At 38.1% G+C, this 24287-nt stretch overlaps 1 pseudogene; it reads left to right on the plus strand.

Annotated features, from left to right (window-relative positions):
- LOC118631165 overlaps positions 1 to 13420 on the plus strand; it is a 108069-nt pseudogene extending 94649 nt beyond the window's left edge.
- The last annotated feature ends 10867 nt before the right edge of the window (positions 13421 to 24287 follow it).

The following is a 24287-nucleotide window of genomic DNA, read 5'->3' on the forward strand; positions in this document are numbered from 1 at the left end:
AGCTCTCAGGAATCACCCACACGCCTCAAGTTTAAGAGTTTCCCAGTCCCTCACACAGTTTACAAGTTTCAGTGTGGCACACCTGGAAATAGGGCTCAATGCCCACTCTCCTGTTTCAAGAGCTAAAGTTGGGAAAAGAGGAGGGAAAAGTACACCTAACAGGTCCTCTTTCCAAGATCAGACTGTGACACAGCAAATGAAGGGCGGGATTGCTGAAAAGGAAGCTCGTGAAGTTTCACATTAGGAGTCACAGTTGATCAAATAAATATTAATCACCAAATGTATTTATGTCACTTCTCACACAATTGCAATATATTTCAAATGTGTTTTTAAATGGTGGATAAAACATACTGGGAAGGCAAAGGAAAAAAACCTCTTTTTATAGAACCTCACATATGAGGGAGCTAGAGGCATATGTAGTAATTTTCCAGAACAAAGGAATATGTTTGAATTAGTTTCTATGTGTTTTCTGCTATTTCTTCTGATCTCATAAAATCCAAAAATTTTATAAAGTCTTTAGAGTCTATATACAGTAAAATCACATTAAAAGTAGACTTTAATCTTCCAATGAATTAGTATATTCACTTAAGTAATATTTCTAGTCTTAAGTCTATGAAAAGTATAAAAATATTTTCAACATTTAACTGTAAAGGAAATTTAGAATTTTGGTAAAAGAGTATCTTAAATGATTACAAAGGCAATAATAATGCAAAATGAAGTATAGCAGAGTTGCCTTTCTACGTCCTTTGGCTAATTAGAATAACATTTTTAGTCCTCAGTTTAGACATTTTTCTGTTGCAGGTCTTTTCCTTTTCTTTATAAAAGTATTTGGTGAAAACACTAAGTTAGTCTAATTCTTAAAGCATGTTGCAACCTGATCCTGCCTATACTATTTACTAGTCCCTATGGCTGGTGTACACAGACACCTCAGCGAGATTACAGGTACGGCTCAAGGCCACCACAATAAAGTGAGTCACAATCTTTTTGCTGGTAGAGGGTCTTGCCTTCAATTTGTAAAAAACACAACTTCTGTGAAGTGCCATAAAGGACCGCAATAAAGCAAGGTGTGCCTGTATTGGTCTATTGTTTAAATTCTGCTTTAGTTGTCATGGATTTATTTGTAAAGTTGCATAATGACCATATTATCTATAGCATCCTCCCAAATTGAGCTTGAAAAGAAATTTTTAAGCATTTTTCAAGTGGTTAGAGTAACTGCTCATGAATGACTACCCTGCCTTATTTTTAGAGTGAGGAAAATTGGTAGTTTTCCAGGAGCCAAACAAGAGGACCCCTTTAAAAACTCTAAATGGAAAAAGACATCAAGACAGTGGCTAGTGTATACTTCAAGAAAATGCATGCTGACAAATTGAGGGTGTTCCACCAATGTATAACATACAGTGAAACATCTGCCTTTTGGTTCAATAGGAGTATTTTCTTCAATAGCCGACCAATTTTCTTAATTTGGCAGCTCTTGTGGCCCTGGCCTTGCAATTGAGGTGACCTTATTACATGTATAGAAATGTTGGGAAGCAACCGTTCCTTGAGTCTATAACATAGCTAACTCAAGGGACCACGCATTTTTAAAATGTCAATGACTGTGTGTGCGCGTGTGTGTGTCCCAAAGAGGGTCCCATTGAGTCAGATGACAGTGACACAAAGGCTAATAGAGAGATTGTGTTTTACATATTTATCTTGCCATACAGTAATGTTACTTAATTCAGCATTGTTCAGAACAAACCAACAATGAATAGTGTCTTGCTATATAATGACTAGTTTTTCCTTTTCTTGCAATAGAGTAAAGCATTTAAAGAAGAAAAAAAAAAACCACAAGCATCTCAAACAGCCTCTGCTTTGCTGCAAAAATAGACTGTGACGAGAGTAAGTCTTCCAATCAATTATGCAGCATGGTTTTAAGTGAGGAAAAATTTCAACATACGTATCACTTCAAAATATATACAGCATATATCTATATGTGCAAACTGCGTAAATTTTGAAGGGCTACGAAGCATATATTTTGCTACAGCAAAGTTCTGACTGTTAAATTGATTGCAACAAAACTATAATTTCTTTTGCTGAAAAACCCTAGCAATATGAATCTCACTGGGATTACTTAAACTCAGTGGTGTGTGTATACATCTATATGTGTGTGGGTATAAACAAAGGGATTTCTACAAATTCTCTTCAGTGAGGCTCAGAAGCAACTCCTCTAACTAAAATATTCCTCTGACATTTTCTCCTTAAAGCGGCAATAGTAAATGAACATACTTCCAATGCCATAGTCTGCAGTTGTGGACTCTGAATCTGTTCTGCATAGGGATGGGTCAATCAATGATGTTCACTCCCTTTATCTACATGCAGGGCTCTTTAATGGTCTCCATGAGAGTATCCTTTCAAAAGAATGATCTGTCCCATTAGCCAGAGCAATGTGACTCAGACTTTTACATATATATGTAAAATATATATATTCATTTTGGCTGAATTCAGGAATGAGTCTGTGGGCTAAAGGATCGATCTGTCAGAGCAACAGACTGCAGTTAGAAACTGCCAACAAATCACAAGCAACAGTAGGTAATGACTAATTGTAGCAGGAATGACGGAACAGAGGGTGGGGATTGTTTCAGAAAATGTAGCTGAAAAACAAAACGATCTTTCTCAAATGAAATCAAACATTTTTGTTTTGGTATTTGTTGTTGTTAAATCAAACAGGCACAGAACCTTCACTCTTCTCAAAAGTTCCTAGTGATACTGATCAATCTGACCCTTTCTAAGAGATCTGCAAATTTTCTAACAGAGGCTGAATTTCCTGTTCCTTTATTTCTATTAATATTATTCAGTGAGGTACTTTTGAGATTTCTCAATGAATTATTATTTTAAAACACTCTTTGGGGCTATATAACCTAAAACTTACAGGAAACCTTAACTCTGACTCCCATGTTGTAGTAATGAATATACAACACGATCTTAAGAAAAGTAAAGGCGGGGGGAGTTTTTGAAAATTTACAAGGTCTAAGAACTAGAATGGCAAGAACAATCATATCTATATCTTTTATTGATTAGAATGTTGCAGTTTTAATTATCTATTTAATATTAATTCTTCAGATATTTATGAAATAACTTTTTTTGAATTAGCAACAAATACAAATTTGTTAATAACTCAAAATTATCCTTCTAAAATTTTAATTTATAAAATTACTCAGAGCCTCAAGTGCTTAAATGAATTAAACTCTGCACTGAGGTCCAAAGGCTTTGGAGATGTTCTGTAAATTGTGCTTCACTGCAATAAAGACCAAGGTTGTCTCTGTAGTGAAAACACAAGAATTTTGTGGCTCTCTGTAGCTGTAGAGATTACAGAGCATATTGGGTCCAATGTTGTATCATATTTTTATTATTTTTTTGTTAGTCATTATTTCTCATCTGAGGATATGTTCATTGATTTTTAGAGAGAGAGGGAGAGGGGGGAGAGAGAGAGAGAAAGAAAGAAAGAAACATCAATGTGAGAGAGAAACATCAATTAGTTGCCTCACATACATACCCCAATAAGGGACTGAACCCACAACCTAAGTATATACTCTGACCAAGAATTGAACCCACAACTTTTTGGTATATGGGAAAATGCTCCAACCAACTGAACCACCTAGCCAGGGCCTGTAATATCATACTTTTAAAGGTCACTTATTTTGTTTAAATTTAAATATTTAATTTCAACCAAAATAGTGTGGCAAGATTGTCCATATACTTTTTCTAAATGTAAAAATTATAATCTCCTTAACTTGATGATGTAGGCTAGTACCCCAATCTGTAGGTTATATAATCCATTTTGTCTCACTGATATTTTAATTTCTAAATTCTCTGCTTTCTACAGACACGTTGAACATCAGACTCCAAGTATATTTAATATTTGCATCAAATATTATTTATCTCATTATTCACAGAAGAATGAGAGAAAGCTAAGGACTGCCCTCTTTTTTCAAACAGACATCAATAGATGTCCCAAACTACTTTCTCAAAAACTTAACTCTCTGTATGATAGAAAAGAGAAGAGCAGTTCTAGAATGTCAAATTAAAAAATAATTAGCCATTAACATGCAAACATGGAAAAGAGAAAGTTTGCAGAAATAAGTGTCCAAAAAACAAACAAACAAACAAATTAGATGCGAGGATAAAAAATAATGGGGAAGAGTGAACTATGGATTGTTGAGGCAACATGTATGAAGAAAGAAAAGACACTAAGGGCAAATTAAATGGCACAAGGCACAGAAAGTCTGTGAGAGGGACCAGAAAAAAATACTAAGAGGGAAAATGTAAAACCTTGATCAAGAGAAGTGAGTTTACATCAAAAACCCATAAAACACCTATAGAAAATCAGAATTACACTCGACTAAATTTTAAATAAATTTTCCCTCTATTTTGTTCTGATTCTTCAATACCAATAAATAACCTAGCCTAAATCTTAATTAATAGGGGTCAGAGGCTTAGAATTTCCTATCTGTTCCAGAGAAGCTTGGACATGTGATTGGTATGCCTCTGAACTATTCTATTGTTTCCACTGTCAGAATATTTTGGACAAAAACATCAACATCTTGATAACTGAATATCTGCTAAAGCTATTTATATTTATTATAAAACTGTGTGAACCTCCCAAAGGGTGAACCGCAGAAGACTTGATATTCCAGATTTCAACACAAGTGCATCAGTCTCCCATTATCACCTAAGTCCTTTACATCCAAACACAGTGCAATGAGATGGAAATACTGTGATTAGGAAATATTAGCACAGAGCCGAAGACACCAGTTCACTAGGAACAACAGAAACACCTCCAGTAATTTTCAAGGACTGACCTGAGGTGGATTCCCTCAGTCATTCAATCATTTGTTTATTCATTCATTCAACAAATATTTTTTAAACATCTACCCACCATGGCCCTGGCCGGCTTGGCTCAGCGGATAGAGCATCAGCCCGTGGACCAGAGAGACCTGGGTTTGGTTCCTGCTAAGGGCACGTACCTAGGTTGCAGTTTGTCCCTGGCCCTGGTTGGGTCGTGCGGGAGGCAGCCACTCGATGTGTTCTTTTCACGTCGATGTTTCTCTCTCTCTCTCTTCCTCTCTTTCCTTCCCACTCTATCTGAACAAAAAATAGAAAAATGTCCTCGGGTGAGGATTAAATAAATAAATAAATAATAAAATAAAATAAAACAAACAAAAAAACACCCACCCACCATGTTCCAGGTACTATACAGTCCTACAATCTTCATGCCTTTATATCATAATTTCACACATGTAAATAACCCAGTTCACAACAACAGCAATTACATAACTGAATTACCACCTCTTTTCCCCATGTTCTAATTATGCCTGGCCTTTTATGCGGGTTATGTTCACAACTATTTGAATAATTTCAGGTAGATCCTTCTGCTCAAACATAACTAATTCATGAATAGTCACGTTATAACATGTGATCTTACATGAAGCATTGTTTTCTTAAGTTAATGATATTCCTGGATCTAGTTCACCCTAATGTGAGGAAAATAACCTCTCAACCCCACCACAAAAGAAAAGAAAGGCTAGCATGGAAACACTGGAATAGAAGGACAGAGCCAGGCCCTGCAGTGGCAACGGGGGAGGAGGAAACAGGGACGGCGCCCCCGCTTCCCGATGGTGCCAGCCGCGGCCTTCACCCCTGCTCCAGGACGCACAAACTGCAACACTTCACATCTTTGTCTTGTTCAAGTTGCAAAGTGACATTTTCCCCCATAATTTCATTCTGGAATTTGATACCTAATCCTTTTCATTACGATTTCAACCAAAAAGATTGATCTGTATTTTTGTTTTCTTTCTCCGGACAACTTGTAGTTTCAGGCCCAGATTATGCGCTGCTTGGGGATACCCTTCTCTACGGGTAACCTGGGTTCACTGTTATTTTGAGGCATTTTAACCAAACCGCATATTCTATTACACGTAGATTCAAGTTTACCATATATCACATAATCCCTCTACTGTATGAAAACCACTATTCATACATACACCCACAAAAATGTTTTCCTCAGAAAATTACAGCAGTTCCAAGAGTTTGATCAACATCATTATTCCATGTGTCAAAGTAAACAGGTAACTAGTACACTTCTATCTATGATAAGTCAGCTGTGAGCACAGTTTGTGTCCTATTTTGACCGATAAACTCCAAAATAATTAGCAAAATCCTGACCATATTATTTGATATAAAATAAGAATTAGCTGTGCTTTTTCCTAACATAAGCTTGTTTATAATTGTCAGTAGTTGATTAAATAATTGTTTTTTAAAAAAATGACCATTGCTTTGGAAGGCCCATGTGAAAACAAAACAAACAAAATCTTGGATTTAATCACTGTAGGCCACAATTTGAACTTCCCTTTGAGGCATAGAGATTTAGACAGGATCATTGAGCATGTGCTGGGAAAAATGTATTTAACCCACTCCCACTTGTTCCCCTTCACCATCTCAAAATTACAGCTGGGGACTTCAAACCACAGGGCAAAGTGGGTGATGGCCTGTGGGGTGCTACTGTGAGCCCTTCTCCCAGGATTCTTAGGTGCCCCTTGCTTCTCCAGGGCAGACGGTGAATGGCTGTTAACAGATTTGGTATGCACACGGTTCCTTCCCGTTTTCACTGCAGCATGTCTGACTTCCCTACTCCAAGGAGCTGTCCTTAGCCACTGCGACCTCCGTTCCTGCAGGTGACAGTGTGGCTTTCTGCTGATTTATTAAAAATCTCCCATTTTATGGCTCCTGTGTACTCTCTGGAGTGTGATCATGTGACCAGTATAATGACAATCTGTCTCCCTGCTAACATTTCTCTACTTTGGTTATTTGTTTGATAAAGTGAGGAGCTTCCCTTTTGTTGCCCTTCATCAGAGCTTAATGTCTTTACTTTGGGATCAATATACTTTATGAATAATTTTATTTCCTTCTATTTTTATGGTCTTTTCTCCTCATTATCATACTGAGTTTATTAGCTGGTGCTGTCAGTATCTTTACCCTGTCATATGTTCCTGAGGTACAGTAAATATCACTTGTGTTGTAATTAATATGCACACCCTCTGCAGTAATTAAAGTACAGACCCCTTCAACCAGCTGAGCTTCCTACACTAATTCCACCTTATCTTCATAATGAACTTATTGTAATCTGAAACTACTACTGAATATTGTTCAGTAAGGCTAGAAGAATGAAATCTAACTAGATGCAATAATATTTGTGAACATGTTAATATAAAAATGAATTTAATTAGTTTAAGTCTAATTAAATTTCCCATACAATTAAAAGCCTCCCCTTCCATTTTTTAAAAACTAAGAAATGCCCCATTGTTGCCCTTTCAAATTTCCTACAAAGAAGCAGACTGGACAGATGTTTTTCCCCCCATAAGATACACATAGCAGAACCCATAGAAACCAGAAATTGGACAGTGACATATTAGGGAAACAGCCGAGTCCCTTAGAGAAACTACAATCTAAAAGAGTGGGCTTGCAAAGAGTCTGGACAATTCAGAAATCCGACCTTTCTATAAAAAAGAAAAACTAAAGCAAAATCGTTTATTAAACCCATCTGTGAATCCAAAAATACGTTTTTAAAATATCTGATACTATATGTAAATTGCAAGTTGCACTAAGTCACAGTCCATGTCCCCAAGGAGTTTATAGTTTAATGAAATACAGATTTTAATTCAGCAAACATGTATTGGGCATTTTCTGGAAATAACACAGACAATGGATGTCACAGAATTTCTCAGCCGGATGAAAAAGGAAAAGTCTGGCATTGAGTTTGCACCTTGAGGGACAAGGGAGAGAATTTGCTGCAGGATGCCAGCCTGGTGCTGCGCATACTCTCTCTGGCTGGAGAAGGGAGTCTGTGTAAGTTAGGAAAAAATAGACACACAAGACTAAATCAAGATACATAATTGGCACAAAGGAGGAACATGTGAGGAACGGCATGCGCATTGAATATTACACTTACATTGTCAGGAAACATTTCAACATGGAAAGGGAGTGCTCAAAGAGCAGACCCACAATAGGCAGAGAGCTGGCAAAGGAGTCTGAAAATTGGGTGAAGGGTCAGGCATGACCACCATGGTGCCAGTAAATGGGATTGTTTCAAGGTTGAAAGAAGTTACCACTAAGGTAGATCCCTGCTTTTAGTTATTCACAGGAATGACTTGCATCTTGGAATGAAAGAAATCATTTCCAAGATTGTAAACTGAACTAAATTAGCAGGCAGCACAGCATTGAGGACAGGTACAACATATACACACATGTAAATATATCATCTTGAGAATTTAAAAGTGGTTTACTGGTCAAAACACCTGTCAATCCTGGCCGGTGTGGCTCAGTGGTTGAGCACCGACCTATGCACCAAGAGGTCACTGGTTCGATTCCCAGTCAGGGCACATGCCCAGGTTGTGGACCAGATCCCCAATGGGGGCCATGCAGGAGGTGGCCAATTAATGTTCTCTCTCATCAATATTTCTATCTCTCTCTCCCTCTCTATTCTTCTCTAAAAAAATCAATAAAGAAAAAAATTTGAAAACAAAAACACCTGTCAATTAGGACAACACATCTACTCTCACACTTGTTTTTCTTTCTCTAAGACTACCTCTGTTAATGGGAGATTTGTAAGATTCATTACTTAATGGAAGGAAGTAACCAAGTGATGTCATCCTTGCAGTAGTAGAACCCAGACTCCACCATTCCCTGGCACTGACTAGTTCTGGCGATCTCCGGGCAGTGATGGACTGGCTCCCTGAGAAAATCAAATCCCTTCTCCTACTGGACTTGATATGAATTGAATTGGAAAATAATGAGGAAGCATTCAGAGCAGCAAATATACAATAATTTCTGTAAAATTATCAGACTTTAGACAGGAGATGTCTTTTGGCAACATTGTCTATCTATGCCCCTATTACCACTGCTAACACAAGACATTGATTCTTTCAATGCCCTGTCTCCTATTCATCTTGAGCCTCTAGTTTGAAATGCACTTTTTTCCCCTTAAGGCATTAAATATGTATAAGTTTTGGAACCTAGAATAATCTCATGATACTCCCTAATATAATAAAATGAAGAAAATTATATGTAAGTTAGCACAGTCAGAAGGCAACGAGTCCTAAGTAGAAAACTTATAGTCTAGGAAGTTATCCTAAAAAGCAAATTTTTGAGAACTTGTCATAACATAAAGCTTGTGATGAAAACAAGTAGTATGTTGAGATGTATTGCTAAAGCTTTACATTACAAATCAAAGGAACTAAAATAGGCATTCTCTGGAAGAGAGCTTACTATATTTTAAGGAAGATTTAAATGTACTTTAAAAGGGCAGCATGGAGAAAATGGAATGATACTGATTCCAAAAATAAATTACCAAGAAAATTTGGGCTGTTTTGCTGCTAAAAATCTAAAACTAAAACAGATGTTGTCATCTACCTGATGTTTCTTAATGTTGATCTTGACAATCAAAAGAGCATCTATGCAAAAGCACATCTGATAGGAATGAGTCGAGATCCTAAAAGATAAATGTTTAAAACTCCTGTTTGGCCCTGGCTGGTTTGGCTCAGCGGTTAGAGTGTTGGCCTGTGGTCCGGAGAGACCTGGGTTCGGTTGCCGCTAAGGGCATGTACCTCGGTTGCAGTTTGTCCCCGGCCCTGGTTGGTCGTGCGGGTGGCATCCACTCGATGTGTCCCTTTCACATCGATGTTTCTCTCTCTCTCTCTCTCTCTCTCTCTCTCTCTCTCTCTCCCTCCCTCTCTCTCTCCCTCCCACTCTATCTGTACAAAAAAATGGAAAAATGTCCTCAGGTGAGGATGAAAAAATAAATAAATAAATAAATAAAACTCCTGTTTGATAAAGTATTCATTAGGCTATGTCCCTGAAAATTACTGAATCCAGAATGTCTGCCTATTTTCAGAGACAGCAAGTCATGCATGTACATGGGTTGTATGCATGTCTATGTTTGTGTATGTGTGTACTTGTAGATATGAGAAAGCAAAAATTCTAGCTCAGAAAATTAAGCAATGAGATTTCCTTCAGTATATTTTTTCAAAATAGTAACTGAAAATATAATCACTTGTCCCAATTTACATTTGTTCATCTTTAAGCTTTGTGTTCAGTTCACTGTAAGACCTGAACCTAATGCTGAAGAATAGTCTCAAAGGACAGAAAAAGTTCTGAAAATTAGCATCAGTGTTAAGAATCTGCATAACTTTTTAAAACTGTCCATGTGAAAGATAGACATGACTTTGGAGCAAATATTAGGTGACTCGTGATTTATTCTGCATACTCGATAAAAGACAGCTGTCAAAATACAGAATTTTTGTACTTGTGATGTATTTGTGGGGCTGAGAGTAGGGGAGTGGTCATTTCAAAACTCCATTTGGTGATATAATCTTGATTCATTAATAACTTTTTGGCAGGCTGTGTTTACAGGGAAATGTCCTTAAGAAGGGTTTCATTGTGAGCCTCACAGTGTCATCTCTAACCCCTGTAGTCAGTTTACGTATTAGACCACCAATCCCTTAACATTATCACTTGATACAAAGAATAAAACAGGACAAGTAAATGATAAATGAGACAAGAAACGAAACATTCTAGGATGCTTACATGAAAGACATCCCCTTGAAGGAAACCCTTGCTGAGAAAGAAAATTTAAAAACTAGAAAGCTACGCTGTTCTCATTCTGTGTGTGTGTTTATACACACATACACACATATACACACACACGTATGTGTGTATATAGATATACTGTATATATATATCTAAAATAATCTCATTTTATGTATTTTAAAGTAATTTAGTAATACTAACTGTTGTATAAAATGCAAATAGCAACATTTACCCCTCTCTTCTTTCCAGAAATGCTGAGGTGATTTTGAAAATGTATATAAAACTTTTGTGCCCTGGGTGGTTAGAGTGAGGGCCCACACACCAAAGGTGGTGGGTTTGATTTCCGGTCAAGGGGACATTCCTAGGTTGCAGGTTCAATCCAAGCCCCAGTCAGGAGGCAACCAATCAATGATTCTCCTCCCCCCCCCCCCTTTCGTCCCTTCCAAGCTCTCTAAATATATATCCTTGGGTGAAGATTAACAACAACAAAAAAACCTTTTATGCTACTAAATGTTAGAAATATCCTAATTTTCTTCTATGCTTATCTCTTTTCTTTGGTTGTAAAAGCTCTAATTGTACTTCCAGATATAAAAGCAAAACCAAAAACTAGTTTGCCTTCCTTTATCTTTTTTTCCAGTTTATCAAATGGGATTCTAAAATTACATTTCAGTGATCTGCAAAACTCTTTTCTCAAATTAAGGTGGAAGTGATTGAAGGCATTTTTAGCTACACCTGTTCAACCACTAATTTAATGAATGAATGACTAAGAAATTACAATATTAATATAAAAATATTGTTGGTAACAACTAAGAGATGTCTCACAGTACCGAGAGTATCAATAATGCTCTGATTCCTCCAACTTTCTTCATACCTCGCTTCTGTTTCAAATAAAGAATATGCCCAACTGTTCACTAAGTGCTCAGCATGTTTGGTTATAACTGCTTAGTCATGCATTGAGAAATCTATGGTTACGGACTAGAAAAACTATCCTCCTCTATGTGTTCAGCATTAAGACACATCCGTCTGCTATTACCTGCTCGACCTACGTCCCAGCCAGGTTGTACTCCTGCATGGTGAGCACTGGCAAGCAGCACAGACTCCAGCCAGCCTCCACCAAAAGGCTCATTACCAGGCCAGAACTTGGCCCAGGAGTCTTCGCAGTGAGGGCTGCTGCTGACCATGATGACGGTGCTAGGTGGTTTTGCAAAGCTGTGCTGGCTTCTTCCACACTGACTGAGCAGGCCAACAGCTTGGCCCAGGCCACCGAGGATGACTGGTTGCCTTTACGCAAGGTGGGCCTCTTCGACTTCTTCAGGGTCGACCCCCAGCTTGGCGTGCAGACGGTGGTGCTCTGCAAGTACACGGCGCAGTTGGTTGGTGGGGCTGTCACTACAGCCGAGGTGCTGGTTCCAGGAGCTAAGGGACGTGACTCCGAGCAGGTATCAGCATCGCCAGCATGTGCGTCCTCCAGGACCGTGAGGGGATCACATGTAAGGGCCCTGAGCGGCTGAGCCCCGCACAAGGCCTGGTTCAGTGCCCAACGCCAGCTATTGTCACTGCCATCACACTCCACGCTGAGGGGGGCCTCGTGGCCTTAGGCACCAGTCACGGCTTCGGCCTCATCTACTACCGATGCAAGAGCCCTGTGCAGACCAAGGGCACGACTTCCTGGCTACAGAGGGGCCGCTCTCCTGGATAAAGTCACTCAAGAAGTCTCTGCACCAGTTTCTTGTGCATCCTGAAAAGCCAAATCTTGGGCAAGAAGCAGGCTACTAACGCCAACAGCAAGTTGCAGGAGGCCCTGCGCAACTGCGGAGGCAGTGCTGCCCCCAGGGCACGGGGCTCACGCCAGTGCAGCGCACCTTCCACCTGCTCGGCCCACAGCTCCCTCTCGGGCGGGCGGCGGCGGGCGCTGCCTCTACGTGCCTGACGCAGACCTGCGAGAAGTGGCCCACTGCGGACCCACCACGTGTCACCAACTTGGCCGCCACTGTTCGTCTGTGCTAAGGAAGTGAAGGAGGCAAGAAGCGGCCAGAGCGGTCGGAGGACTAGGCGGTGCTGGGCAAGAAGGTGTAGCCAGCGCGCCGCTAGCCTATGGCGGCCCTTGTGGGATTGCGCATGCTCCACGACCTGCTACCCACGCCCTACAGTGAGGTCTCGCGAGACTTGGCGGAGGCACCTGACAAGCAGGGTGGCCACGTGGTGCTCACTGCATCTGAGTAGTAATTTAAAGTGTTCACAATGCCCAAGTGAGCAAAAAGACCAAGTTCAAGCTGATGGTCCAGGAGGGCTGTTCTGTGCACTAGAGGGCGCTGGCCACAGGTGTGAGCACGTCCAGTAAGGACTGTCAGAGACCTGCCCGTGCTGCCTCACCCACCTGGGCAAGGTCCAGGTCTTCTCGGTGCCTGGCCTGGGACACCAGTTATACTAATTCTGTATCAGGAAGAAAGACATCAGGGCCATTGCCTTCTGTGTCTTCATTGGCCACGGCCATCGTTTTTGCTTAATTTCCCCATGGGAGTTTGAACATTTCTCTATTAGCTGGCCTGGTGATACCTTCGGTGCCAGCTACAGGCTCTCAGAGTCACCCAAGCTGAGCCAGCCTTAATGTGAGCCCGGGCATTATCCTGGCCCCGTGGCGCTGTGATGGAAACCCTGATCCTGTGCACAGGAGGAAGTTGACACCTAGAGTCGCCTGAGGACATGCTGGACATGACAGGGAATGTCATGGTGGAGGACGTGAATGATTTCTTAGGCTCTTCAGAAGTACCTGAGGAACCTGGCGGAAGATGATGTTTAAGCCTGTGCCACCCTGATCTGGTAAGGAAGGCCAGAACTATCTGACCACCCGCCCTGTAAGGAAGGGCATCCAGAACCTCGGCTCCTGCCTGGCCCTTCACGTAGACCCACACCTGCTAACCTGTGGGCTGAGACTCGCCAACCCGACCTAAGAGCATGGGCCCCAGAACCTTTGGGGTAGATTCACAGTGGCTCCTCCTACAGGCAGTTGGCTACCCTGGAGGCCAGGTGCCACAGGGAGAAGATAGCTGGGATTAGCCGCCCATGCCACCTCCCACTCCACACCTTGTCCTTTCCCCCTCTCTTTGCAAAGAGTATTTTTCTAACACCTGTGCTGGGTTAGACAGTCACTTCTAAATGACTTTTGTACTTACTCCTGGGCCAGCATACCCCCTACCCAGCCCAGCCTATGCATTTGTGCCCACAGGTGTATGTCTATATGTGACTAGGAGATCTGCAGGGCACCAGGTCTAGAGCCTGATTGGATGTGTGTGTGTGTGTGTGTGTGTGTGTGTGTGTGTGTGTGTGTAAAGGGTTGCTGGTAGGATGGGTTTTCTTGTAGATTGTACCTTGGGTTTTTTCTGTCGTTTTGTAACAATTAATAATTTTAATGTTTAAAATATTGATATTTAACATTGAAAATCAAAGCATTTCATATCTCTTAAAGGGACAAAGAAAGATAGTATCAATACAAGGAGCCAGGACAAATATTTTAATTATAATTCTATTTTACACAATCCTCTAAGCCAGCATTGTTACCTAGAATGTTGTTGAAGCCATGGGAAAGGAATCAGATATTTATTTTTAGCTAAAACATTATGGACTTTATGCCTGAATTTCATAAGTGATAAGGTTACCCATGTGCCTTTGAGAAAATGCTGAGAAACTTTTCTGAGCCTCAGACAGAAAATATAAGTTGTGAACTTTTTTAATGGCCATGCCTTCCAAAGTAGAACAAAAGGAAAGAGTTATTGAGGTAACTAAAACAAAGGAAGAAATACTGAAGGAAAAGAGAAAAATATTTTCCCCAGGTCTGAATGTAGCAGCTCAGAACACACGAAGGAGATGAATGAACTGAAAAGGTGTTTGCGGCTGAAGAGATAGATGCTGAGCTATTATTTCTTGTGATGCTGAGATATTTATAATAACAACAAAAGATTCTTGAAAATAAAATCAGCACCCAGTTCCTCAGCAACAAACAAACTGCAGACTCCACTAGCAATAAGATATCCACTGGTGTATATCTTAAACACTAGTACATGTTTAAATATTTTAATAATGACTTAAATAAAAATTTGTGTTTTATTCATCAGCTGTGTCTACATGCAGATGCTATTTTCAGAATATTTCCTTTAATAAGCTTTCTTCCCCATATCTACAATAATAAAGGTAAACTTGGATCAAAATATTTCCTTTTAGGACTGCTTCCCTATCCTAAAACTCTGATCAAATAATAAGTTATAAAAACCTTTGAGTTTTAAGTGTGATCCTTAATTTTTTAAAAGAAAATATTAAAAGTGGTCAAATTTTTATAATCCAAAGAGTATCATGGATTCCACTTTGACAACATACTCATACCTTTCCATTAAAAACAAATAATAGTACACATATGGCACTTGACATTTTCCTTTGTAAGTATCAGAAATCAGAAGACATTACTAAAATATCTGTTATATCACATTTTACTAAATGACTTTCATGGTCACATGGTACAAAGACAATTAGCATTATGCTTTCTTCCAGTCATTAGCAATATGGCAGTTTTATACTCTTGGCTTTCAATGTTTCTCCTCTCTTGGTATGCAAAGGGAAAGAGGGGAATTATGCTCCTCTAGAGCACCAAGTGGCATTGTATTGGTCTGAAATATTTTATGTATCTCACAAAGCTCTTGGAATCAAGGGATTCTTGTATGTGAAGTAAAGCAAAACCCACTTAGTTGTAATCCTCTCACAACACTTTACTAAAAATCAAATCTGAGGCATCTTCTTTGTCAAGTAAGACTTTGTCTTCTATGCCATATCAAAGCAACTTGTTGACAAGTGAAAAGTAATTTATACATATGGTAAGTTTTTGTCTTGTTTTACGTTTGTGTGTGTGTGTGTGTGTGTGTGTGTGTGTGTGTGTTTCATTGTTTCAGTTTGTGTTTTTGTTATATGGTGCTAAATAATTAATTTGAAAGATTAAATTTTTGTCATGGTAGTGACTAAATTAGACAGATTATTTTATTTAAAGATGGTTAGCACATTATCTTATAGACACAGCCTAAATGGGGACTTTACACATTAAAAGATAGAAATTTAGGAGAAACACTGTACAAAACTGAGTAGAAATTAGGAGTTCATAAATTATTTTTACTGCCTTCTGATTCTAAATCCACCTCTAAACCACAGAACTTATATGCATGTATGTGTAACCGATGGACACACAACAATGCTGGGGGCAGATGGTAGGATCGGGAGGAGGGTGTCAGTAGGGGAAAAATGAGAAACATTTGTAACAAAAATAAATTAATAAAAACTGCAAAAAAAATCCATTTCTAATTTTTTATCTAGATTTCATGACATATTCCTTTAAAAATAAAGGTAAAGAGGAATGTTATATAAGAACATTACATTACTTGTCTTAAAAACTAACATTGAATTCACTATGGTGATTTTATTTTTCACAGGTAACCACACAGTGCCTCCCTCCCACATACTCTTCTTATGTGTGGCGTTAACACTACTCCCATCAAGAGATGAGGTCCCCGGGTCCTCCTTTTACAACTGGCTCTGTGACTGTTTTTGACTAAGAGGGTGTGGCAGATGTAAAGCTATTAACTTTTTTGGCAGGTCATTAAAAGTCATGAAGCTTCTGCTTTGTTAACTAAAATACTTGTTATTTTAAGTTTGTACAAAGCCCAGTGCACAGAGGCCACCATGCTGTGAGAAAGCCTAAACCCACCCAAAGTAGAAACCACACTGAGGCTATGAGACAAGAAGAGAGAGAGATGTCTAAGTAGCTCAGAGCAGCTTGGGACTCCCATGTTTCTAGGTCTAGTACTAGCTCTAACCTCCATCTAACTGCAACCTCAAGAGAGACTCTGAGCCACAACCTTCCAAATCCCAACCCACAGGCACCATGAGAAATAATGAAATAGTTGTTTTAAACCACAAAGTTTGGAGAAATTTCTTGATAGATCAATCATTTATTAAATGTTCATCGAATGTCCACTCTGTGCTGGACAATATCTCAAGTCTGAATCCTATTAAGATCCTCTCTACCCCCAAAAGATTTTACTAACCTTCTGTGTTTTCATGGCTCTTTAGACTGATAAAATATCACTTACTTCTTTTGCTCATATTGTATAAGTTGTATACATGTTTGATTATAAACTTCTAAAGTCAGTACCTGGGTGTCAGTTCATTTTGTTTTCCTCTGTAGTGCCTGTAATGCACACAAATGTTTGGTGATTGATATAAAAGCACTGTCTGGATAAGGAAATTTAGTATGAGGAAATGACACCATTATTCCCCATGTTACAAATGAAAAACTAATAGAGATTTTAATACTCGACTTCTTTAAGGTAACTAGAGTTTTCAACTAGAGAAAAAGAAGTACCCTTTAAAATATTTGAACATGTGATCATTGCTATTAAGCTACTTACTGTAGCAGTCAAAAAAGAATTTTTCAAATATCCTAATCAGTCGTAAACAAGTCTTATGTTATTAAAATAACTATCTCTTAAACTAGTTTTGTTTTGTCAAATAGTCTGTTCCTATAGCTATAGATAATTTTGTTCTAACTATAGCCTAAAACTGCAGGCGGGCCCTGGATATGATAAAGAGTAGTGTCCAGGCCTCCTGGTTACAGTCTTCTTTCCTACCACTAGTCTATGCTGTTGCACTAAGTACCAAAATGCTCATTCAGTGTCCGTAGGCAATTGAAAGGATCATTTCTAAGATTTTATCTCAAAAAGAAAAAAAGTCAAATGCCTGATTGTTTACTCAGATTAGAAGCAAACAATTCACACACACACATACACACAGCACAGGGTGGAGCAAAATAAGTTTACAGTTGTGAGTACACAAAATGCAGAGTTCATTCTTGTATTATGTATTAATTATTGTATTATTTTCCATACAAACAACCGTAAATCTACTTTTGCCCCCCCGTGTGTGTCTGTGTGTATTCATAAATTAGAGTTTTAAAAACTTTAATTCCGAAAGAAAATTTAAAGAAATCTTTATTTATTTATTTATTTATTTATTTATTTATTTATTTGTCTTTGTTAAAGGTGACTTATTTAGGTACAAGGAATGTAGATGTTAGTGGGAAAAACAATTAGCTGGAACTAATCTGTAAGTGAAACTGCCTTTATTTTATTTTTTCTCTTCATTTTTTTCCCATCACCATATATCCCTCTTATACCCTCTTCCACCTCCACCCATGCCCCCAGAGAAATCTTTTTTTAAATCTCTGTTTCTAATTTTGAATAGAAGTAATCCAGTTCTCAGTTACATATTCTTAAAAATCTTATTTTTTGTTCATGTCTCCTAACTTCTGCCCCTGTTTGATCTACATTTAATGATCAAATGAGTTTCCAAATCCCTTGAATCCTACCTCAGCACTGTTTTCCTACCTAACCCATTATCTCTCCTTTCTGTGAGTATAGTGCAGAACCTTAACATCTAGAAATTGAATAACAGTGCAGGCAAACATGTATTGAGGTCTTAACTGTTTGAAGCCCTGTGTTAAGACCTCAATACATGTTTGCCTGTACTGTTATTTTAGAAAACATTTTATTTACAAATATGGAATGCACACCTATTATTCTAACCAAAATACCAACGGCAAACTGAAGGTCATCAAGGGTCATACATGGTGGCCAAGAGGAAGAAAACTATTCACTCTTATTATAATTTGTGGTGATTTGCATATATAAAGAAAAATAGCCAATAGAAATAGTCAATGTGAGTGTATTTGTGCTTTTGTTTCTTGAAAAGAGTCAAAATAATAATAGAGAAAAAAACAGGCTACTGGTTAGTTCAAGATGAAAAAATAAAAAAAAATTAAGATTCCAAAGTGAAATATTTGAGATATAATTAGCCTTTGGTAAAACTTACTGGCAGGTGGAAATTCATTTTTAATCATGAAATATATTTTTCCTGTGCTATTTTAGCTTTGTTTTAATTTACTATTTAGCAGTGCCCTGAAATATTAATAATTTGTTTAATAAATTTCTTCTAACTCTTAATAGATTTTTAATGAAGAAATCTATCTTAGAGATCTCATTGAGAATTGATATAACATACTTTCTGAAAGTGTTAAATTATTGACCTGAATAGTTTCATTTGGACTTCTATTCTTTGCTTGCTATCATCTATGTTCTGATCTTCTTAGAAGCTTTGTGAAATATAAAAAGTATTTATCCAATAAGCTATAATAACAAGTATTCTAGAAATGAGAAGGAAAATATTTTATCTGCAGGGTCAATTGACAAAATCTAATCAGTTTTATTCCAGATTATAGTGCTAAATCTTTTATAATTAGACTGATGCAAAAACTAAGCCCACGGTACTTAAAATCTTAGATGAGGGTAGAAGAAAACATTCCCGTGGGGGCTCCATCATGGGTCTCTATTTTCCACAAAACTAGCACCTAGCTATCTGGGCCTATAGAGCTGCCTAAATGTCAGGGCTGTCACAGCTCCAAATAAATCTGTTTCTCTATGCTGATTTTCAGTACACAGGAAGGTCAGCTCTGGAGTTTGACAGAGTCGAGGTTCCTTCTACGAGAATCTCTGGGATACAGATTCCCGTTTTCTTCTGTCCTGGATTGTGACAATAAAACACAGTGTTCCACTTCAGAAATAAGTACATTTGTAGAAAAAAGATATTTATGGCACTTCCATACCCCAATCCACTCATGCCCCTGGGAGAAATTTAAACAGGGATTATCTCCGTAGATTTTGGAGACAAAACGTTTAGTGAAAAGCCTGGAGGCTTTGCAATCAGTCAGATCTGGATTTGATCCCTGGCTTCTCTGTTTACTAACTATTTGACTTTTGATAATTTGTTTAACTTCTCTGAATCTGTTTCATTATAGTATTACCGATCTTATACCTTACAGGATTGGCGGGAGTGGGGTTGGGGGTTAAATGAGATAAAGCATATATGATTTTAACAATTCTTTTATGGAACCCAACACATAATAAATACCAGTGGCTGGCGGGGTGTAGTCGCGTTTACATTGTTTGTAGGTTCCAAAGCTAATCCCCCCCTTTGGGCAATGGTCAGGGCTGTGAATTAAATTAATTGAACATTTCCCCAGTAGATGTCATCCTCTTATACCACAAGGGCTTATTCAGTGTTGAGATTAAACTCAGGTTTCAATTCTGTTGTGATCCAGGAATAGGGAGGATGCAGACTAGCACTCTCTCTGCTCTGAACAACCAGTTAAAGGCAGTGAAAAGTGGACAGTATGGGGAAATGACTGTCACATTGGCCAGACAGACCTGGGTGTTTATTGCTTGTTTTGTATTTATTTTTGTCTTTTAACATTTTTCAACAAAGAAACCCTGGGAAATCTGCTTGAATTTTCTGTCTCAGTTTCCTCATCAGCAAAATATGAAAAAAATAAATAAATAAATAAAAAACAAAGATATATACTTAAATCACAATTACTTCATGCTAATATTATGTCATATTATATTAGCAACAGCTTGGATTCAGATTCTTAGAAACATTCTTGATCCTGTACTGTTCCCCAAGCAGATTTCTCAGGCTTCGGTAAACACTTGTCCTTAGAGATGTTCTGAGAAAAAATAAAAATAAAAGAATCCCATGGTCAAATACATTTTTAAAACACTGAACTTTATACCCCTTACTTGGAGGATCACAATTAATAGAATATGTTACTACTCCCTGGGTTTACAGTGTTGTACAACATGTACCTGCTCTACTAGAAGAGTATCTGACACATAATGGGCCCTTTGTAAATATTTGTTGAATATAGTAACAAATTAAGACAAAGGGTTTTATTAGGATCCAAAAAGGCTGTATTTACATTAAAAATGACGAGAAGACTGTGCAGGTATTGTTTATTAATAATGTATAGTATTAATTGATTTAAGTGCACATCAAATAGTTTCAATTAAATTTTCAGTCAGGTGTTAATTTGCTAGTTCTATAAAGAAGAAATAGCCGTGGCCAATTTGGCTCAGCGGTTAGAGCATCGGCCTGGGGTCCAGAGAGACCTGGGTTCAGTTCCCGCTAAGGGCACATACCTCGGTTGTAGTTTGTCCCCGGCCCTGGTTGGTTGTGTGGGTGGCAACCACTCGATGTGTCCCTTTCACATCGATGTCTCTCTCTCTCTCTCTTCCTCTCTCTCCCTCCCATTCTGTCTGAACAAAAAATAAAAAAGGGTCCTAGGGTGAGGATAAAAAAAAAAAAAGGAAGAAGAAATAAGGATGAGGTTAGCAAAAGAGCTGGTCTGAGTTTTGCATGGAAAAATAATGAGCTACAATTTTGGTGAAGAGCTATAATAAACAAAATATGTAACTTACCTAAAGAAGTCAGACCATTAGGATCATACTTCAAGTGAAAACATAAGGCCAACATGGAGCCAGAAGTCTTCCAGGGAAACATCTGCATACAAAGTCTCAGTTACTGCCTGGAATTTGGATTAGAATCTATCAGAGAGATAAGAAAGGACATCTTTCATGAGGAAAAATTTTTTCAATAGGAAAAACTAAAGCTTGAGGATAGAGTGAAGTAATGAACTATAATGAGGAGGAGCGCAGATATGGAGGGGAAAAAAAGCAGTCCATAATGTTCAGGAGCTAAGCCCAATCTAGAACCAGAGAAGAACCAACCTCCTTAGCCCAATGCTGATAATAATGAGAAGGTCTCATTTAATGCACACCAAGACATTTTATATAGTGTTCTTTATGGTTCAGTTGGATGTTAGTAATTTGACTAAAAAGCAGTAACTTTTGTTACAGTAATATTTTATAGCAGCTAGATAGCTTCTGGTATACTGAAAATGATATGGGAAACAATCCAATCACACAAATTTCTTAAAATAAGAGTTGAGGGTTGAAGGTGGGGATGTATTTACCCATAGGGACATTCTAAGGTCATCTTGTAGTGGCCAGAACATACTATATTTGAGTAGGAAGACCTGGTATTCAATCTTGGCCCTATCATTCATTTCCAGTTATGTGACATTAGGTAAGACATTAAACCTCATGAGTTTTAGAAACTCAATTGGTTAAAAATAGATATTTTGTAGAGATTTAGTGAAGGTTAAGTGATTTCTCTATAAAAGTGCTTAATGCATTGCCTCCCACATAATATGCATTTAAAAGGGGGTCTTCCAAATATTTCATTGTCCATTATATCAGCAAATTATTTTATTTGACAGAACAAGGCCAACATGTCTATATCTATTTTTTCCATTTTGGTAAAAATGTGTCTGCCCATTAAATTACAAGAAAATAAAGTTGAACAAGGAGAGCAGTTTGGTGAACTAAGTATATATCTCCTTTACTTGACATTTTACTGTCCCCTGTGATCATATAATATTGCACCCAAATGTTTCTAAAACTTAACATGCAATGAAACTTTACTATGATGTCCAGTGTATTTGCATGTTCAATATGTTATTCTGATCTAAGAATATTAGGACAACCCTATCACCTCCACAAGTGACATACTGAAGGGGCAGACTCAGTGAGCACCAAAGCTCACTGAAGCAAGTTCTGCTCATAGGGTCAGCTCCTGCATAACAGCTCCTCTACTGTAGTCGCAGCCAGTCTTCACAGTTGAGTGACCTGGGGATCAATCCCTCCTAGTGATGCCAACAGCAATCAAAGCTCAACTACAGTAGGACAGTGCACACAGCCCACACAGGGGTACACCTTAGGTGCCCAGCTCAGGACCCTACAGAACACCTACTACAGAAAACCACTTTACCAAGTCCAGAATACATAACAGCTCTACATAGTAGATAGAAATAAATACAGGGAAGCAACCAAAATGGGGAGGCAAAGAAACAGGTCCAACTGAAAGAACAGGAGATATCACCAGAAAAAAAGAAAAACTACATAAAATGGTGGCAAGAAAACTGCCAGATACACAGTTCAAAACAATAATTATAAGTATGCTCAAAGAACTTAGTAAGAACTTCAACAGCATGAAAAGGGACATAGAAACCATGATAAAGAACCAGCCAGAAATGAAGGGGATGCTATCTAAAATTAAGAATAATTTATAGGGGATCAACAGTAGAGTAGATGAAACCTAGAATCAAATTAGCTAGTTGGAACATAAAGAAGCAAGAAAACACCCAGTCAGAACAGAAAATAGAACAAAGAATCCAAAAAAAATGAGGATAGTGTAAGGAGCTTCTGGGACAACTTCAAGTGTTCCAACATTTGCATCATGGGGGTGACAGAAGGAGAAGAGAGACAATAAGAAATTGAAAATCTATTTGCAAAAATAATGACAGAAAACTTTCCTAACCTGGTGAAGAAAATAGACGTACAAGTCTAGGAAGCACAGAAAGACCCAAACAAGAAGAACCCAAAGACGCCCACACCAAGACACATCATAATTAAAATGAAAATGGTTAAAGACAAAGAGAGAATCTTAAAAGCAGCAAGAGGGAAGCAGTTATTAGCTATAAGGGAGCTCCTGTAAGACTGTCAGCTGATTTCTCAACAGAAACTTTGCAGGCCAGAAGGGAGTGGTAAGAAATATTCAAAGTGATGAAGAGCCAATACCTACAACTAAGATTACTCTACCCAGCAAAGCTATCATTTAGAATCTAAAGACAGATAAAGAGTTTCCCAGACAGGAAAAACCTAAAGGATTTTATCACTACTAAACCAGTATTACATGAAATGTTAAAGAAGAAGAAAAAAGGATAAAAAATATGAACAATAAAATGGCAATAAATACATATGTATCAACAATTGGAGTCTTAAAACCAAAATAAGCAAGCAGAACAGAAACAGACTCATAGATATATTTTGATGATTGCCATATGGGAGAGGGGTTGAGGGGATGAGTGAAAAAGGTGAAGGAATTCAGAAATATAAATTGGTTGTTACAAAATAGTTATGGGGATATACTGTACTGCATAGGAAATATAGTCAATAATATTCTGATAACTGTGTATGGTGTCAGATGGATACAAGCTTTATCAGGATGATCACTTAGAACAGTGGTTCTCAATCTTCCTGATGCTGCAACCCTTTAATACAGTTCCTCATGTTATCGTGACCCCCAACCATAAAATTATTTTCATTGCTACTTCATAGCTGTAATTTTGCTACTATTATGTCTTAGGTGACCCCTGTGAAAGGGTGGGTCAACCCCCAAAGGGGTCGCGACCCACAGGTTGAGAACAGCTGACTTAGAAAGTTATATAATATTTAATTACTTGGGTATACACCTGAAACTAATATAATATTGTATGTCAACAGTAATTGAAAAATAAAATATGATAAAAAAAAGAATATCAGGATAAGGTATAATTACAAGTTATACATACTTTTTAAATTTTGTGATACTACCCAGCTGGTATGGCTCAGTGGATTGAGCATTGTCTCATGGACTGAGAGGTCCCAGTTTGATTTCTAGTTGGGCTGTATCCTCAGTAGGGGATGTGCCAATTAATGTCTCTCTCTCACATCAATGTTTCTATATCTCTCTTCCTTCCTCTCTATCTCTAAAAAAAAAAAAAAAAATCAATAATAAAAAAATATTTGTGATACTATTTTTCATGCCAAATTATAAAGTCATTTTTATGTGATCTTGCCTTTAGTAACACCCAGTATGCAAATCCTTGTTATTTTCTCTTTTTACATATTTTTTTTCTT

This window comes from Molossus molossus, unplaced genomic scaffold (genome assembly GCF_014108415.1).
Source record: "Molossus molossus isolate mMolMol1 unplaced genomic scaffold, mMolMol1.p scaffold_m16_p_15, whole genome shotgun sequence".
In the NCBI taxonomy this organism is placed as follows: Eukaryota; Metazoa; Chordata; class Mammalia; order Chiroptera; family Molossidae; genus Molossus; species Molossus molossus.